Source organism: Scardinius erythrophthalmus, assembly GCF_964197995.2.
Source record: "Scardinius erythrophthalmus genome assembly, chromosome: 15".
NCBI classification, from domain to species: domain Eukaryota; kingdom Metazoa; phylum Chordata; class Actinopteri; order Cypriniformes; family Leuciscidae; genus Scardinius; species Scardinius erythrophthalmus.
This window is the reverse complement of record NC_138235.1, coordinates 12,369,940-12,390,830: the sequence shown is the minus strand read 5'-3', so window position 1 is coordinate 12,390,830 and position 20,891 is coordinate 12,369,940. Positions and strand designations below refer to the sequence as shown.

The following is a 20,891-nucleotide window of genomic DNA, read 5'->3' as shown; positions in this document are numbered from 1 at the left end:
CAGGTCTGACTAAAGAAACTTTACATTGCAATTTAAATACATTTAGGGGGAGGGATTTACAGGTGGAGAGGTGGAGACACTCTGAACAAAGCATGTAAATGAAGTATACAGGTTTAGGAACCCGCCCTAGACTCTAGAGTGTTACCAATCCTAATCCAATCATCATAACTATTCAATGACTGGGGCTGGGGCTCCAAGAGCCATTAAAGACAAAGAGTCTCAGTAATCTGACTCATTTAACTTACAATAGAGCAGGGATCTCTAGCTGGAAACTCTGCTTAACAGCTGATATAATCATTATCTATACCTCCAATGCTAAATTCAATCTACTCAACTTTCTCAGTTTATATTCTATTGTATTGGAACCTAAATTAAACATTTAATACATTTGTAATACAACACTTGTAACCAATCAGATCAATGTGTGATTGTCAACGTGTGATCCTCTGAGCTGCTGTGAGTGAGTGGAGGCTGGGATAATTTGCATGTATGTATAGAACTGCATATACTAAATGAGGCAAGGGTGTAGAGTAACATTCAAGCTATTTTAAGGCATGAAGAAAAAGACTCTGGCTTTTAAAGTTATAGTGAACATGAGAACATCACAACTTTACACAATCTCACAAAGTTAAACAAGTAAATGCTAATATACAAACAAATGGAAAAAGTAATTAACTTCTATGTAACATTAATTCAATCAGACACTCTATGAAGCTATGAAAATATGTTCAATAAAACAAATTAATGATGCAACAAATGGAATACTTCAATCACTTAATTGATCAAACGTGTTGCATTTTATTTGCAGATATTCTTTTTATATCAACTTATAATAAAAACAATCATGAATAACATTTGGTTTAACTATAAGGGTAAATGGAGTACTGAGTGTCTGTGATCTTCATATTGCTATTTGTAGTATTAAAGAAGTTTCTGTCTTTGTGTCAGCATTCATGGTTAATACGTTAATTACTGCAACATTATTATGAAATTTAAGTGGGTGAATATGTTTTGTCTAGAAATAGCAGAGAGCTGGATCACATAGGGTCCTCTGACTGAAGCAGTCTGGATGGAAAATATTGTAGGTAATGGAGTTCAGGACAGAAACTACACTGTAGGATAAATGGATGGAGTCTAGAGTCTGTTTAACAGGGGGAAAAAAGAGACAGGATACATTAAAGAGTAAGAGACATAATTATGATTTCAGTACTAGTTATTCAAATATCAAAACAATCAATGTAACAGCAACCACAGTAAAACTCACTTTAGGGACTCAAGTTTGCAAATTGCATCCTCCAGTAGATCAGACAATAATTTCGCTGAGTTTATTCCAGGTTTATTCCACCTCAGATTGAGTTCCTGCAGGTATGAGGGGTTTGATTTCAAAGCTGAAGCCAGAGCAGAACAACCTTCCTCTCTAATACCGCAGTTACACAACCTGCAAAGAAAAGTAAAATACTGTTAATGAGTGATATGTATTATGCACTGTATATGTATTCTTACTGCACACTTGCATAATTAATTCATTGAAAATCTTCATTGAAATCTCTGAAAATATGTGATTTTGGATGCAGCTTTCTCTTAAACAACAGTTTTTTTAATTGAAATATATACAGTAATTATAACTGTTGTTATACAGTAATAAATAACATTTTGCTAATGTATTTTCTCAAAATGTACTGAAGTGTTTTATATTTCAAGTGTGTGTGTGTGTGTGTGTGTGTGTGTTTGTGTTTCTAATTTTAACATATTCATGTCGTACATTATTTTCAATATTCAAAGGCAATGCAATACAATACCATGCAATTGGATAAAAAGTGGAATTAATTGTGGTATAATCTTTCAAAAGTATTTGATGATTTGTCATTGATGTTACACAGTGTATGTAATAGTTTAGTGATTTTTATGTATAAATCTCACTTAAGTTTCACTAGTTTACAAAGTGGATTCTTCAGTATATCTGACAGCAGAATAACTGCTGAATCTTGAGGTTTGTTCCAACTGAGATCAAACTCTCTCAGGTGTGAGGGGTTTGACCACAGAGCTGTCACCAGAACGGCACAACCTTCCTCTCCAATACTGCAGTTAGATAGTCTGCATAAATAAGGAAAAAAAACATTTCACACTTTTAGATAAACAAACAGTGACATACAGTAAATGACAGAGTGGAATTATTTGACATTGTCAGTCTAAGTCCTCAAAACCATTAAATGATGATAATTTTGGCATGTATTGTGCTAGTTACTACCTAATTTGAAATAATATTCATCATTCATCAACATTAGAACAATTACAAGCACACGTCTGATGTAACACAAATATGAAACTGTATGCAATTAATAATTGAAATAAAATCAATTGAAACCATGAAATCCAGCGGGAACTGGAAAGTAACGTGCAGTCCTATGTCACCGGACAAATTTGCCTAATCTTCACAATACTTTAAAACCCGATGGAAATGCAGACAGCTAAAGGTCTGGGGGAAAAAAGTTCCTGGAACAAATTGTTCTGGGTAATTAAACGTGGCTTATGCTTCACCATTCTGTATGACTGTTAAACTCACTTCAATGTCTCCAGTTTACAGTTTGAATCCTCCAGTAAATCAGAGAGCATATTCACTCCTAAGTCTCCTGGTTCATTCCCACTCAGATCCAGTTCTCTCATGTGTGAGGGGTTTGATCTCAGAACTGATGCTAGACGAGCACAGCCTTCTTCTCCAATACTGCACTTAGACAGCCTGAAGAGAGACAACATTTCACACAGCTTAATGTAGATGCATTGATATTTTAAAGGAATGTTCCACATTAAACTCAATCAGCAGCATCTGTAACACTTTTCTTTCCAATTACCACTGAAAATGACTTTAATTTGACTCCCAAGGCCCTATCTTGCACCCAGAGCAATTTACTTTGTACACCGATGCATGTATCATTCCTATTTTGCACCCGACGCACAGCAGACTTTTTCCTCCACAGACGCACGTCGGTAAATTAGGGAATGAACTTGCGCTCCCAGGGGCGGTTCAGCGAAAAGAGGAGGCGTGTTCCGGCGCAAATGTTCCCTGGTGCTATTTTGCAGTTCCAGAAAACAATTCCGCCACAGACCAGGAAAAACCTAGTCTAAAGTCAGTGGTGCGTTTTCAGTGGCGCGCTCAGATGCTATTTTAAGGGCGAATACTTGGCCATAATGTAGCGTGTGCACAACACACATACACTTTGCTTCTCTCATCTACACATAGACGCAGAAGTTGCCATTTCTGCAAACCATACATAATTACAATAAATTACATAAATATTCCACATGAGGGAAATCATTGTGGTGTCCATGAAGATGTGAAAAAATAGGCATAAATCTAGCTTAAACATTTACCAAAATTATTATACGCCTGTTTAACCGAAGCTAATTTGGATGGGTTTCTCCCATCCCCATACAATGTCACTTTTTAATGTCTGCTACTTCAGACCAACCCATTTTAGATTTGTGTCGGGCGCAAGAGTCATTTATCCCACCGGTATAATAGATCCGAGATCCGCCCACAAAGTTACTTGTGTTTCGCGTTTGATACTTGCATTTCAGATCATTAAAATAGGGCCCCCAGTTTGTAAAAACTAAAGAAAATCATACTTAAATGCAAGTACTTTATAGGTACACTGAGGGTGGTTTGCACCAACAAGGATTAATCTTAAATCTAGATTAAATCAAGGTTTATCTATTAATTCCATTGCACCAAACTTTAAACCTCGTTCAAAAATAAGCAGGTTTACATTTAAACCATCATTTTGATCCTAGATTTAATTTGTATTTAAGATAGATTAACTTTAATCCTGTTGCACCAATCGTCTATCTATGTAACATGGCTTGGTCAAATGGAAGGACCCGGTATTGGTAAGCTTCGCCCCCTAAAGCAAACCTCAGGAACTTCCTGTGTTGTGGCAATATTTCTATGTGAAAATATGCGTCTTTAACCCTCTGGGGTCTGAGGGGTTTTTGGGGTTTTGGGGTATGTTCTGACATGCCCTGACATTTGTGCTTTTTTCAGTTGCTTATAAACATATTAATGGCAAAGGTGTAAATTCACTCTATTTAGCACAAACAGGGCTACCATAATATATGAACAACTTGCATGTACATGTTTGTATTTTTGATAGAATAATGTTTATGCATGGTTTTTTCAAAAACAAAAAACTAAAGTTTCTGAAATAAGGCCATAAAACACATTCTAAATATATGTAAATAAGACTTTTGACAAATGGATGACGTTGCCTAGAATTTTTTCTTCAAAATTATGTGAAAATCATCCTGCCTAATCATTCACATAACACAATACATTGATTTAAATCTTGTAAAACACTTTTTGTTTGGAAAGGCCATATGCGGGTGGGCGTGATTCACACCTGTGGAGTCAATGGGGCCCGCATAATGAGGCTGCATACGTAATGAGCCTTTCATTCAGGTGTGTGAATGAGCCACAAAAATGCAAGGACAATATATAACTGGTTTGTTGTTTTTTTCCACAAATTTTGCTTGCAAATTGTACAATATCCAAGGTAAACATTTCTAGTAATTGTGCAGTTAATTGTTCTCATACTGTATTTTCAGATTTGGAATATATTCTCTTCCCAAATGTGTCACTAATAAAGCATAATAAAATTATTTAAAGAGAAGGCTTATAATGACCTTTTAAGATTTTGTTTACATCTATCCTTATATATATATATATATTTTTTTTTATATACAATTAAGGTTATACAATTACAACAACATTTAAAATTGTAACAATATTTCCAGTGTAATCTTTCTTTGTATTCGCGATTCATATTAAAACAGTATTTTTGCCAGCTGTAGTAGCTCCACAACAGCGCGCATCTGTGCATTTGTTCGTTCATTCATTCATACACAGAAACGCAATTCATATTTAAACAGTATTTTTGCCAGCTGTAGTAGCTCCACAACAGCACGCATCTCTGCGTTCATTCATTCAAACGCGATTCATATTATTTAAACAGTATTTTTGCCAGCTGTAGTAGCTCCACAACAGCGCGCATCTGTGCGTTCATTCATTCAAACGCGATTCATATTATTTAAACAGTATTTTTGCCAGCTGTAGTAGCTCCACAACAGCACGCATCTGTGCGTTCGTTCGTTCATTCATTCATACACAGAAACGCAATTCATATTTAAACAGTATTTTTGCCAGCTGTAGTAGCTCCACAACAGCACGCATCTTTGCGTTCATTCATTCAAACGCGATTCATATTATTTAAACAGTATTTTTGCCAGCTGTAGTAGCTCCACAACAGCGCGCATCTGTGCGTTCATTCATTCAAACGCGATTCATATTATTTAAACAGTATTTTTGCCAGCTGTAGTAGCTCCACAACAGCACGCATCTGTGCGCTCGTTCGTTCATTCATTCATACACAGAAACGCAATTCATATTTAAACAGTATTTTTGCCAGCTGTAGTAGCTCCACAACAGCACGCATCTTTGCGTTCATTCATTCCGATTAGAACAAAGCAAACAGAACTGACCTAATTCCTCAGCGGGATCCGTTTGCTCCTCGAAATGATACTTCCAGAACTTCTGAGCTAATTTTTTGCAGGATTATTATCAAGATAGTATTATTCCTCACAGCATCGTAAAGTACATAAGTCTGAAAGTGAACTCGCGGTGTGTTATCCAGCTGATGTGGGCGTTTCACAGGTTTGTTTGGATCGCCTCACATTTGCGTTTGAATAGCGCGCGCTCTCCGTGGGCGGAGCACATTAAAACTTAATTAGCTGAGATGAGAACGACTGACATCTCTCTCTTTGCATACATATTACATAAACTGTGAATATTTGTTTCTCATAAAAATTACTTCATTTAAAAGAAGAAAATTCAAGCTTCATGCCTGTGTGACTGTATGCCTGTTTGACTGAGTATTCGCTGAGTTACAGTTCATTTTCGGACGTGTTTCAGAATTGACTTCACTGACGGAGAGTAGGCAGAACTCGCATCATGTTTATTTTTCTTTATTTGGCAAAAAGCACAACACTTTGTTTTTATTATGAGCATACACAAAAAAAAAAATACACACTAAACAGGATCGATTGATGTATAACACAAGCATATAAGATAAAAATTATTTTTTTTTTTTATTTTTTTTTTGCACTCATACGGAAAAAAACGAGCCTATCGCGCCGGCGCGACAGCCGACCTCAGGGGGTTAAGATCGACCGTGAAGAACCAATCGCGATGTTGAATTTGCAACACAATCTTCTTGATAGTTAGCATCTTGAACTTGAGCGTTCTGACAGAATGGTTGAAGCCTCAAAGATCTAAAAACGGACGCAGTCCCTCATTTCTTCTTTTGTGACAGCAGATGTGCCTATTCCTGTTTCATGGTAGTGGGAACCACACCATTAAAACGAGGAGGGCAACATATTCCTTTTTACTGTCTTTAGGACGCAAAGAGAGATACTCGGCAGTAGCTTTCATGTTGCCAAAGTCTCTTTAAAGGGGTACCAATTTTAATACTTCCTGTTGGGTGAATGTTAAATGTTCTGTTCCGGGGCGATAACAGGAAACAACAGAACATTCAACATTTCGCTGGAAACCGCTGCCAAACAAGGGTTGTTACAGTGGTTTCGTGGGGGTGTCAGGTAGGAGCTGATTGGTGTATTTGACATGCTCTGTCCCGAAGGGGCACACCCCCACAGACCTGGGACAAAAAAAAACTCAGGATTTTTGTCTCAGGTCCATTATGAGGCTGCTGTGCACAGCGAGCTGGTCCCCAGTCTTTTACTTTAACTGTGAACATTCCACAGTGCTCGCAATCACCATGCTCAAACGCAAGGCCAGCATGCTCTTTCCCCAAACAAACAAAACAGCGTTGATTTGTGTCTGATTCAGCCATAGGACGTGAACATGGAGGCACACCGTTTGTTTTGTTTTTCACTTGTCAGACAGTGTAGAGGAAAAAGAGAGAGATTTTTCCGCGCACTGCCTAGCAAAAACTAACTCCTACCAGAGGAAACAGAGAGTTTTTGAGAGCTTGAGAAGCTCACACATCACAGTATGGTCTGAAGACAAAATACCTGTCTATGCAGCTGTGGCTCATCTATTTATAGCCGAGGCTATAAAAGTCCCTGGTCAATTTCATTGACGTGTTGCACACATATTCACAGCTGGTCACGTTAAAGACGTTCCCAGTGCGCTGATTAGCACAGCATCGATTGTAGCTTTTGAAAGGGAACAGTATCAATAATTACCGGTATCGATAAGTGGTATCTGTATCGATATTGATAAAATGTAAACGGTACCCATCCCTACCTTCGAGCCATTGAATCTTCTAGTCTTTGAGTTCTAGTCTGTGTTCCCCCTTTTTCAGTTTTTTTTGCAAGTTTTATAAGAGTACATAAAGACTTTTTGAAGACCTTTTTTAAGAGAAACTAAGAACATTTAAGGCAGTGGTCTCAAACTCAATTCCTGGAGGGCCACTGCTCTGCACAGTTAAGCTCAGTTAAACTCACACCTGCAAGGAAGTTTCTAGTAATCCTGAAACCTTGATTAGCTGGATCAGGTGTATTTGATTAGGGTTGGAGCAAGCTGTGGCCCTCCAGGAATTAAGTTTGAGACCACTGATTTGAGGAATGAGGAATATAATATGAAAAATGTTCCCTAAATGTGCCACTTATTGTCAGTTTTTTTGGTTAATTAAGTCTAGTTTAATTTGCCTTGTTTAGTCCCTGTGTCCTTTGTACTATGGTTCCTAATTAGTTCACTGATCAGTCCCACCTGTGCCTTGTTTTACCCCTCATTATCGTGTGTATTTATAATCAAGCATAGAGTTAGTTCTGGCAGGTCATGTTAGTCAAGCTTGCATCAGCTGACTCTCAGCTGATCCACATCTATCTATAGGAATACGCCTATCACCGTATACATATATAAGCTCCTTCAGTATTATCAGCAGCTATCTTGTTTCTCAGGAGGTAATTAAATGGTGAAATTTGGCAGGCAAACAACATCATCTCACAAGGAATCGTGTAATCGGGAAATTAGCAAGAGGAATTCGATCCCCACAAGGATTTCACCGCAGATTCATCTTAAACTTAAACACGGGATTTGCCGCATTGATCATAAGTTGCCTGATTTGGAAGTGACCTCAGTCTGCATTGCTGCTCGCATCGCTGCATTATTGACACAGGACTCGACGTGATTCATTCTCCATTCATCTCTGAAAGTCTTCACAAAGCTAAGCTAAGTCCTTTTTAATATTCATTGTTAAAAGCTATCAGGGCATTGGCAACATGCTTGTTGCTAATGCTATACGTGTGGCTTGGTCTTATCTAACTTAGTCGTTTTCATTAAATGCTCTTGCTAGGCTTATGCGATCATATTGGCTATGTGTGTTACTATGTGTTGTCATTGGCAATTATGTGTTGTCATTGGCAACTGATTGTGTTGCACACGCTGTGTTTTAATGTTCTATGCAGCACAGATTCAAGCAGTTTGCTTGATAGGAATTAACAATTCATGATGCAAATGGAATAATTCTGCTGTGGCACAGCTTTAAAAAAGACATAGTAAACAGTCACTATTCAGTTGAGTCACTTCAGCGTTATCGGACACGCTTGGTCTATCTAGTTCTTGGAAACACGGCGTTCTTAAAGCTATAGTGTATTGTATACCGTGCTTTCATTTTAATGCATTGTTTTTTAAGGGATTGCATTTTTATAGGCTGAAATTCAACATGGTGGTATATTTAAGCTGTGTATATATAAAAAAAAAAAAAAATATATATATATATATATATATATATATATATATATATATATATATATATATATATATATATATATATATATATAATTGAAACACTGCTTGTTCTAAAGGCTATCTAGTGGCTATTGAAAACTGCTAGCTTTAAAAGCTGTTAGTTGCTATTGGTAACATGGTTGTTTTACTTTTAAGGTTGTTATTTGGAACATGGCTGTGTTTTAGGCTTATACCTGGTGTCATTGTCACATGCTGTGCTAAGCTTATCAGGCATCAACAATATGCTATCATTTCAGCAACATTGCTATTAGTACCATATGGTGGTTGCTAGTGCAATGTTATTGAATATGCATGCTGTCCTCAGCAACATGCTGTAGTAATCAAGCGTTGTTTTATGCTTATCTGGTTGCATTGGAAAAATGCCTGTTCTTTATTCTATCTGATAACTGCAACATGCTGTGTTAAAGTTACCACATGCTTGTGGCTAAAGCTATCTAGATATCGGTAACATACTTGTGCAAAATACACAGTACATTCACCGCAGAGGTCTGGTATTCAACAACACTAACAACATCGTAGCTTGATGGTCCTGTGAAGGAGTGCGGAATCATGGGAGTCGTCATCTTCACCTCCACAGCCGATGGAATTCATAGGACAGGAGCAGAAATCATGTTCATGAATGAGGAAGCACACTGTATTTCATTGCTTAGCTGCGGACTGCATCTGACTCAGAGCTAGAGGGTGTATGCTTCTCCGACCGGACTACACTAGTTTTAATACTAGTTTTATGGTTATACAAACAAGCTAGTTGTATCAGTTTTGTTGCTGCTAGTCTGAGCTATTGCTGTAGGGTGTATGCTTCCCCTGCCAAACTACACTAGTTTTAGCAATAGTTCTGTGATTTATACAACATGCTTGTTGTATCAGTTTATTGCCACTAGTCATAGCTATTGCTGTAGGGTGTATGCTTCCCTTGCCAAACGACACTAGTTTTAGCAATAGTTCCGCGATTATACAACATGCTTGTTGTATCAGATTTTGCTGCCACTAGGGGTGTAAGCTTCCCCCAATAGATCCCATACAATTGTTAAAATGGCTACAGCAACACGCTTGTTGCAGTGTGTCCTTGCATGGTCCAGCTTGCAGTGATGCTTCCCCCATAAGATTGGATCTATAGTGCTCAACATAGGATGCTAACATCAGGATGTAACCATTCATTGTAATATGCATGTTTACTGCTAAGCATTTCGGGTATTGACATCATGCTTGTTGCTATGGCTTATGTGGGTATTGGCAACATACTCGTTTAGGTCATCTAGGTAAGGGCAACATAAGTTTGTTGCTTAAGGCTTTTCGGTATTGTTGGTAACATGCTGTTGCTCAAGCTTTTTCAGGTATTGGCAACATGCTTGTTGCCTTGGCTCACTCAGGTAACTACAAAAGCATCCAGATTGCGCTGTCAGTTGGGTTTGGGGGATATTGGCATATGGTTTTGTTTTGGGGGGTTATTGCTGCTCTCCCTGCTCTTATCCATGCTAGGCTGCATGGATGCGCAGGGAGTTCTCGCCCAGAACGGAACCATACCACCAATCCTAACTGTGTGCTAATTGTCAATTATATTTGACGGTAGTGGTCCTGACAGAATTCCTGTTTGGCTCAGTTCTTTGTCTGTTCTGGTCAGTGTTCAGGTTGGTTCTCCTATTGTTCCTGAATGTTGTTGTATTAAATTGTTATAACGACTACATGCAATTAGATTCTCTCCTCTCCGATTTTGAGATATCGCATGAAAAAAACACTTGATAGAAAAACCACACAAATTCCTTAAAATGTGCATAAAAACCATATGTGCTAAATTGAGGCGGATCATTTTTTATCCAATTAGAAACACATTAACCAAATAAATTTCTTGATGTGAAACAAAAAACTTTGCCTCAACAGTGGATGTAATTGGATAACTGGACTAACCAGCAGAACAATTTATTGAACAGTATCTCAAATGTTGGTTTGATCAAAGTCCTGTCATCAGAATGACGAATCCACTTATGAAGTGTCTCACATGATTGCATTCTTAAAAACCAGGCATCGGAATGCGAGATGACATGACAGTTTATTGTGCTTCGACTGCATGCTCTGAGACGCAAGTCATTTATGATGTAGCCACGGTGGCTTCACCGATTGCAGAAACTTCCATTTTTATTACAGATATTTTGTGGAATTTTTTTAGGAAGTGACGATTTTGTTTTCTTGAACACTGCTTTATTCGCAAATGTTTTATGTGATATTTCAATTTTGCACATAAGTTACATTTGCAACTTTGGATGGAAGCATTGCTAATGAAAAGAGTATATCTTTAACTTACTGTAGTTTCTCCAATTTACATTGTTGATCTTCCAATAGATCAGAGAGCAGCTTAACCCCTGAATCTCCTGGTTTATTCATACTCAGATCCAGCTCTCTCAGGTATGGGGGATTTGACTTCAGAGCCGAAGCCAAAGCTGCAAAGCCGCCTTCTCCAATAGCACAGTTAGACAAGCTACAGAACGAAGAAGATAAAACTTCTCATTTATTTCTCAACAAACACAAAATCATCATGGATAGATAAAGGACAAAATTGATTGAATGTTTTATTAAACTTCTTGAACAGTGTATATACAACTATGTGTTATGTTGTTAATCTCATGTTAACTTTTTCAACTTTTTAATGATGAAAGGTTGCAAATGTGTTGGGGAATGAAATTCCAGAGAGTGGGGGCAGCGATATAAAATGCCCTTCCACCAAATTATGGTAGTTTGTGCCGTGGAATCAACGATAGACTGGTATCAGAAGATCTAAGTGTGCAAACTGGGGAGTAGGTATGACTGAGATCAGAAATATACAGGGGCGCAAGACCATGGAGTGCTTTGAATGTGATAAGGAGTATCTTATATTGAAAACGAAAGCAAACGGTTAGCCAATAGAGTCTGCATAGAAACAAAGTGTATGCCAAGATTCATGTTACTGATATTCCACAGTGCAGTGGTAATCTAGTAATATCAGTGTCATCGATCCCACGCTCACATGGGCAGTTTGCAAAATACTCACTAACAACTGCGTAACTGAATAGAAATAAAACAAGCTTAAGAGTAACAGAAATATTAAACTGGCTTTATATGCATATGCCATATTCACAGGTCGCGCTCCTCATGCGTCTGCTCACTCACCACTGAGAGAGTGCATTCCACCTTAAAGGGGCAGTAACTAATTCAACTTGTTACATGCCCTTCTATGAATTTGTTATTGCTTTGGCATTTACAGATATGTTATTTACCAATCACTTCCCAATCGCCGGGAAGATTTTGACATATCTAGCAATGATTGCAGACTTTAACCAGACACAGGGGGCATATTTTATGAATATCACGATCGTTTCTGCAAATATTACTATCTCTAAACATAAAAGAACAGCATCAATACTGTTAAATATATTAAGTTTACAAAACAACTAAATTAATGGAAAAATCCTAACCAATGACAAAAATAGTTTGTTAATGTTTAAAAAAAAAATCTGAAAAAGGAAAGAAGCTGAGCTAAAAGAGAGCTAGTTGGTCATTTGCTGTTATTCATATGCCGTATAAGAAGATATATCTACAATGGCAGTTAATGACATATTTACATAAGTGTTGAAATTTCACAAAGAACTTTTTTACACCATATTTACTTAAAATTCATATTATTAAGGTCATTTAAAGCGGCGCTATGCAGTTTTGGTAATTTCTTCGCTGTTTTTTTCGCTTTTTGCTCGCAGGTTTCTCTATAGGGTTCCCCTACAGCTTTCGGAATAGATATTTGACAATACTGTTGTAAAAACTCGGTGACTCTCTAAAAAAAATCTAATAAAAAAAAACACTGCATAGTTTCCCCTTTAATACTTAAAATTTAGATCTACAATATTAGAAAATGTAGTACAATCGCTGTAACACACAACCTTTCCTGGTGACTACTTTAATCCACTGATATGTGTGATAGAAATATTTTATGTGATGGGTATTTCCACATTAAATGTACAGAGAAATGCAGACTAAGGATGCTCTGGTCAAAGGCCACATATACTTAGCCAAAAATTGCTTAACACAGTAGAACTAACAGTCATATGATTAGCTTTTATCATATCAAACCAATCACAGGAACTAATCACAGTGAAGAAGACTCGAGTGACATTGTTTTTACTCAACCGTATGATTTGAAATGTTCATGTATCTTTCTATTCAAGAGACTCAATTGGTTGTTGTGGCCAGTGATCTCTCGGCCATGAATAAAACTATTTCTTCAAAGAGCAACTTGGGAGCCATGTCAGGTATATGCTGCACAGCTGAGAAATGGATTATACGCTCAAAAGACAACAGATCATCAAAGTGTCATCGAGGTAGTGATAGTAGCTTCTTGACGGGACGCTGTCACCTTACTTCAGGTAAGTATTGCATATATCAGGTAACGAACTGGCAGGTTGATTCACTTCCGTTCATAAGTTGGGGTCTGCTGCAAGATAAGATTCAAATCCTGTTTTATATGTTGATATATTTAATGCGTGTGTAATTCAGTCACATCATCCTTAAAAAAAAAAAAAAAAAAAAAAAAAAAATTCTAAGCCTTATATGCTTCTCTGTTCGTTCATCTAAATTTTGCTATGAGTATCATTCCTCTAGGCAGGGCATTTATCTCTCGTCTGTTAACGCAACCAATTAAGGTTTGTTTTGTTCCGCGTCATGTTTAGTGTGAAAATGTAATAATAATAAAAATGATAATAATAATTTGTTACATTTATATAGCGCTTTTCTGGGTCCTCAAAGCGCTTCACATATGGAAGGGGAGAATCTCCTCAACCAGCACCAATGTGCAGCATCCACCTGGATGATGCAACGGCAGCCATATTGCGCCAGAAGGCCTACCACACACCAGCTTACTGGTGGAGAGGAGACAGTGATGAAGCCAATCAGTATATATGGGTATGATTAGGAGGCCATGATGGACAGGGGCAATGGCAAATTTGGCCAGGATGCCGGGGTTACACCCCTAATCTTTTTCAAAGGACATTTTTAATGACCATAGAGAGTCAGGACCTCGCATGTAAAATCTATGTCCCTAAAAAATAACAGACTGACAGATCTAATAAATTATTCATTTAAAAATGTTATGAGCGCTCATTGTCACAGTTGTAAACATGATGGCATTCTTCTTCCACAAGGGGGTTTCACCGTCACGGCATTTAATGTGATGCATTCTAAAATAACGCTCACCGTGTGCAGGACATGCAGTAAGTCAGGAGAGGTGTCGTATTTTGCCAGAGAAAGCAAAAAAAGTGGTCATATTTCTGCAGAAGAATTGCTGCAATTTAAAGCTGGTTTGTAGCATACCAAGACTACAGACTACTTAGCTGTTTTTAGTACTGTAACTGTTATTTAGTGTCATTGTTAAATTATTGTAGTTGGGTTAGGTGGCTTAGGTTTTATTGTGAATTTGCTATGTAAATGTGTTGTGTTTTGTATTTAATTATATTTATATATTTAGGTATACTTTAATTTTTGTATTTATTCTTCAATAAAAAAAAGTCATTCTTTAATGTCATTCACCATCGTTTTGAGGCTCTTTTTTTAAAGTATCAGTTCAGGCACTGTTTAGGCACCGGAACCGTTTTAAAAGTATTGATTTGGCACTGGTATCGAAAAAAACTAAATGATACCCAACCCTAGTAATGAGAGAAAATTAAATTGGATAAAAAATTTAGCGAAGTAAAAGTTTCAACAAATTAAAATACAAACAAATAGGCAGAAAAAAAGTAAAGTGACAAAATATTAGTAGTATGTTACTTTATACCAATGGCTATACATACAGTATATACAATCTAATAGTTATTATGATAATGATACTCACTATAGGTTGCCCAGTTTGCAGTGTGGATCCTCCAGTATATCAGACATCAGGTTTAATCCTGAGTCTCCTAGTTTATTCTCACTCAGATTGAGTTCTCTCAAGTGTGAAGGGTTTGATTTCAGAGCTGAAACCAGAGCAGCACAGCCGTCTTCTGTAATGCTGCAGTTATGCAACCTAGAAGAAAACACCACATTTATAGCACAATACTTTTAAGTTTTGGCTGATCTTATATTAATACTGATGATTGTAATTTTGTTTTGATGGTACAAGTGATGTGTAAAAACTACCTATTTAAAATAGCACATCCATTATAGCACTGAAAATTTTGAAAGAGCTTCTGATTCTTACTTAAATTTCTCTAGTTTACATTGTGGATCCTTCAGTAGACATGAGAGAAGTTTCACTCCTGTGTCTGTTGGTTCATTGCAGTTCAGATTGAGTTCTTTCAGGTGTGAGGGATTTTCCATGAGAGCAGAGGCCAGAGCTGCGCAACCTTCTTCTGTAATACTACAGTTTGACAACCTGCAAAGAGAATGTCTCTTCATTTTAATGTTATGTCTTCATATGAATGTTGTATCTTTGCTCTTAAATACCCCTCCAGAATCTTCAGCTAAACTAAAACTGGGTGGAAATACATACATACATTGGGTGGAGATACATACTGTACATATACTGCATCATTATAAAATGTGATATAACATACTGCAATATTTCCAGTTTACATTGCGGATTCTTCAGTCCAGCAGATAGTAGCTTCACTCCAGAATCCTGTAGGTTGTTGTAGCTGAGGTTTAGCTCTCTCAGACTTGAGGAGTGTGAACTGAGAGCTGAGGCCAGTGCTGAGCAGCTCTTCTCTGTCAGATTAGAATCACAAAGCCTGGGAGCGAAATTATGGCAATATTTAATTTTAGCAATAATCTTTATTTTTGCTGTTATTATTGTCATCTTAAATTATGCTGATTTTCATTTTCAGAGGACTGTACACCTTAGTTTGTATGTCAAGGAGCTGTGCAACTAAAGCTTTCATTAAACAATTTACTTTATCATATCGTTCATTCATTTACATTCTACTCATCTACAACTTGTATCCAATTATCCTACAATTCTGCAACTCCAATTTTCTGCCTGTATCTCTCTCTCTCTCTCTCTCTCTCTCTCTCTCTCTCTCTCTCTCTCTCTCTCTCTCTCTCTCTCTCTCCTATATATATATATATATATATATATATATATATATATATATAGTTATTTACTAATTAATTTACATTTATATACTCACTCAGCTTTTCTAGAAACTTTGACCACTGGCAGCAGTCTCAGAAGACATTCTTCTGATTGATCATATTTGCTCAGTTTAAACTCATCCAGCTCCTCTTCTGAGTTCAGCAACACAAACCCCAGAGCCGACCACTGAGCAGGTGAGAGTTTGACTCCAGAGAGACCACTGGGACCTTTTTCCTTCAGGTATGTTTGAACTTCCTGCACTAGAGAATGATCATTCAGTTCATTCAGACAGTGGAACAGATTGATGGATTTCTCTGGAGAGGGATTATCCTTGATCTTTTCCTTGACATATTTAATTATTTTTTGTTCATTTTTATAGACATTCCCTGTAAGTGTCAGCAGGCCTTGTAAGAGACGTTGATTTGACTCCAATGAGAGACCCAAAAGGAAACGAAGGTAAAGGTCCAGGTGTCCATTCTCACTCTGTAAGGCTCTGTCTACTTCTCTTTTGAGCAAATTGGTCATTGTGGAGCTAAAAAGTTTTAGATGCTTGTCAGTTCTTTGGATAAAATAAAGAAATTTGAATAAAGCAGCAAGAAACTCCTGAAAGCTCAGATGAACAAAGCTGTATACCTTTCCTAGGTACAATCCAAACTCCTCTCTGAAGATCTGGGTGCACAGTCCTGAATACACTGACACTTCTCTGACATCAATACCACATTTTCTGAGGTCTTCCTCATAGAAGATCAGGTTGCCCTTTTCTAGCTCTTGAAAAGCCAGTTTTCCCAGGGAAAACATGTTCTCTGTTGTCTGCTGAAGATCTACTTCAGCATTTCCTTGGTACTTCTGGCTTCTTTGTTTGATCTGGTAGATCAGGAAGTGTGTGAACATTTGAGTGAGAGTCTTTGGGACCTCTGCACTCTCTGCTTCACTCAACATCTTCTCAAGAACAGAGGCTGAGATCCAGCAGAACACTGGGATGTGACACATGATGTGGAGGCTCCTTGATGATTTGATGTGTGTGATAATTCGGTTGGCTAAACTCTGATCATTAATTTTCTTCCTGAAATACTCGTCTTTCTGAGCATCATTGAACCCTCGTACCTCTGTGACCTGGTCGACACAATCAGGAGGGATCTGACTGGCTGCTGCTGGCCGAGAGGTGATCCAGAGGAGAGCAGAAGGGAGCAGATTCCCCTTGATGAGGTTGGTCAGCAGCACATCCACTGAGGCTGATTCTGTTTCATCAAACAAGCTATCATTGTTTGAAAAATCTAGAGGAAGTCGACACTCATCCAAACCGTCAAAAATGAAGATGATTTTACAGTCATCACAACTTGGTAATCTCAGCTTTGCAAAAAAACGATGCAGAAGCTCCATCAGACTAATGTTTTTGTCCTTCATTAAATTGAGCTCTCTGAAAGGAAGTGGAAAAATGAAGTGTACATCCTGATTTGCTTTTCCTTCTGCCCAATCCAGAATGAATTTCTGCACAGAGATTGTTTTTCCAATTCCAGCAACTCCTTTAGTCAGTACAGTTCTGTTGGGTTTGTCTTGTCCAGGTGAGGGTTTAAAGATGTCATTACATTTGATTGGTGTATCCAGCACACAAGGTGTTCTGGGAGCTGTCTCAATCTGTCTCAATTCATGGTCATAATTGATTGCCCCACTCCCTCCTTCTGTGACGTAGAGCTCTGTGTAGATTTCATTCAGAAGAGTTGTGTTTCCTTGCAGTGAAATTCCTTCATGAATTCTATGAAATTTTACCCTCAGGTTGGATTTTAGTACTTGATGACTCATGGGTGTTAGTTCTGGTAGGCAGAATGATAACACAGAATTATATTCAGGCATGCTTGGTAAAGTTTTGTGTACATTAAGCTCTAATGTATCAAAGGCTTTCTTTTATTATCCTATGTAATTTTAGATGTGAATCAATCAATTCCTGATTAATAAAATCAAGTCCCACCCTGAATTTTTTAAATGATCTGTTTCACTCAGAAATGTCACATTACAAGTGCAAAATGGGTAGTTAATAGCATTTCATGTTGACATTAAGGTAGTGGTGTGCAATGAGGATATTAGATTGTGACAAATTAAAATATTTAAAATGTCTTAAAATTAAAATGCATTTACAGAGAGATTGTTTGTTTCACGCTACAGTGCACATTCTATCAGTTGCAGTTGGCTGGCACCCAAGACCCAACATAGAATGCAATATACATTCACAACTCCTATTTAGTAATGTAGTGGTAGAGGTGGGAGTCTATACCAGTAGACATGAGAAACCGGTAGAAATGAAAAATGTGACAACCGGAAGAAATTTCATATCCATCGCGGTTACGTCATGTGACATTGCAATTCTTATTCATCATGAAAGTGTAATATTTGCTTTTCAAACAGTTTTCTCCCACACTGTTCTGGCAGGGGCGGTTTCTTCATTAGGGCGATTGGGCTACGCACCACCAAAGTGTGAAAGGGACTTTTTCAATCACATTCACAATCTCATTCAACCACAGAGTTACGCTAGCCGTCACTGTATGTTCTGCCTCTGGATATAGTCCAATCAGCGTCATGTCACGTTCTGTGGAGTACCGCCTCTTTTTGGGCGATTTCACTCTGGCTGAGAATCGCCCAGAGTGTTCCCATAGACTTACATTCAAAGATGTTTTTTTTTTTAACTGCAGACACTGCAATGCATTCTCTATGGGTTCCAGGAGGGCTCGCACTAACGTGCTTACATCATCATACGTATCCTTAACTTTTGCAGCGATTGGTGGGAACAAACATACACTATTAAAAATCTTTAAGATTAAGTGACAAATAATATTTGAATTTTTTTTTAATTTGAACAACAAGAAAAAATGAAACACTACTTTAATATCTTTATCAAATGTGATACGAGAAAAAACGAGAGCGAGAGAGACTGTTGGGACATCTCGCGAGTTGAGGCCAGTTGAACTGGAACAACATCACTTTCACCTAGCTATCATCATATAGAGACTGTGTCTGTTCCCCGAATTTGGAAATCCAAAAAACGTTTAAACCCAACTAAGGTTAAAAATTTAATTGATGTTCAACAAATAAAAAACAGCTATAATACAGATGAGCAAATGCTAAAGCTTGGGTTGCTGAATATTCGATCGCTTACTTCAAAAGCACTCGTTGTTAACGATATGATTTCAGATAATAACCTAGATGTGCTGTGTTTGACAGAAACCTGGCTAAAACCAAACGATTACATTACTTTAAATGAATCAACCCCGCAAGATTACTGTTATAAACATGAGCCTCGTCTGAAACGCAAAGGGGGTGGTGTTGCTGTAATCTATAGTAATAGTTTCAAAACCACTAAGAAATCAAGTTTTAAATATAATTCTTTTGAAGCATTGGTACTTAATGTAAAAATATATAGTGTAAACGATAAATCACGTTTGAGATTTGTGCTGGCTACTCTATACAGGCCACCAGGGCACCATACAAACTTTATCAAAGAATTTGCGGACTTTCTATCAGAATTAATATTGACTGCAGATAAAGTACTAATTGTTGGTGATTTTAATATACACATCGATAATGAAAAAGATGCATTGGGATTGGCATTTAAAGACATTGTAAATTCAATTGGAGTTAGACAACACGTGTCAGGACCTACTCATCGTCGTAATCATACTCTAGATCTAATATTATCACACGGAATAGATGTGGATGCCGTTGAAATTCTGCAGCAGAGCGATGACATCTCAGATCATTATCTAGTCTCGTGTAATTTGCATTTAGCCAAGGCTGCAAAGCCGACTCCGTGTTTCAAATATGTGAGACCTATCACTTCTGCTACTAAAGATTGCTTTATTAATAATCTTCCTAATCAGTTTCATCATCTCAGCATCTCAGATAGCTTAGAAGAACTAGATATTACAACAGAAACGTTTAACTCTCTCTTTTCCAGCACTTTAGACACAGTTGCTCCGTTGCGCTTAAAGAAGATTAAAGAAAATAGTCCAACGCCGTGGTATAACGAGCACACTCGGGCCCTTAAGAGAGCAGCCAGAAAAATGGAGCGCAACTGGAAGAAAACAAAACTAGAGGTATTTCGCATTTCATGGAAAGAGAGCTCAATTACTTACAGAGAGACTTTAAAAGCTGCTAGATCTGCTTATTTTTCAACCCTATTAGAAGAAAATAAACATAATCCTAGGTATTTATTTGAAACGGTGGCTAAACTAACGAAAAATAAAGCTTCAAGCACCGAAGTTTCCAAGCAACGCAGCAGTAATGACTTTATGAACTTCTTCACTTATAAGATTGATAATATCAGGGACAAAATTATAACTATGCAACCGTCTACTACAGTATCGCATCAGGCAGTGCATTGTAGTCTCCCTGAGGAAAAATTTGATTCATTCATTGCTATAGGAGAGGAAGAATTTACTAAACTCATTAAATCATCTAAATCTACAACATGTATGTTAGACCCTATACCGACTAAGCTACTGAAAGAAATACTTCCAGAGGTCATAGATCCTCTTCTTAATATCATTAATTCGTCTTTGTCTCTAGGATACGTACCAAAAAACTTTAAGCTGGCTTTGATTAAACCGCTTGTTAAAAAAACGCAACTTGATCCTTCAGAATTAGTCAATTACAGGCCGATCTCGAATCTACCTTTTCTGTCAAAGATATTAGAAAAGGCAGTATCCTCACAACTGTGTTCCTTTCTTGAAAGAAATGATATCTGCGAGGATTTCCAGTCCGGATTTAGACCGTACCATAGTACCGAAACAGCTCTCGTTAGAGTCACAAATGATTTGCTCTTATCATCCGATCGTGGTTGTATCTCTCTATTAGTGTTACTCGATCTTAGCGCTGCATTTGACACCATCGACCACAACGTTCTTTTAAATAGATTAGAACATTATGTTGGCATTACGGGAAATGCACTAGCATGGTTTAAATCATACTTATCTGACCGTTATCAGTTTGTAGCAGTAAATGATGAGATGT

The 20,891-nt window shown here is 37.5% G+C and overlaps 1 pseudogene across 1 annotated transcript in view; it reads right to left on the bottom strand.

Moving 5' to 3' along the window:
- Positions 1-776: 776 nt before the first annotated feature.
- The window catches only part of LOC308703177 (NLR family CARD domain-containing protein 3-like), a 28,519-nt pseudogene continuing 8,404 nt past the window's right edge, over positions 777-20,891 (bottom strand). The window contains exons 3-11 of the transcript in view: positions 15,946-17,701; positions 15,373-15,546; positions 14,957-15,191; positions 14,670-14,843; positions 11,121-11,294; positions 2,564-2,737; positions 1,921-2,094; positions 1,265-1,438; positions 777-1,141 (exon numbers count right to left, since the gene is read on the bottom strand). The product of the transcript in view is annotated as an NLR family CARD domain-containing protein 3-like (transcript). The remainder of the gene's footprint in view (positions 1,142-1,264; positions 1,439-1,920; positions 2,095-2,563; positions 2,738-11,120; positions 11,295-14,669; positions 14,844-14,956; positions 15,192-15,372; positions 15,547-15,945; positions 17,702-20,891) is intronic.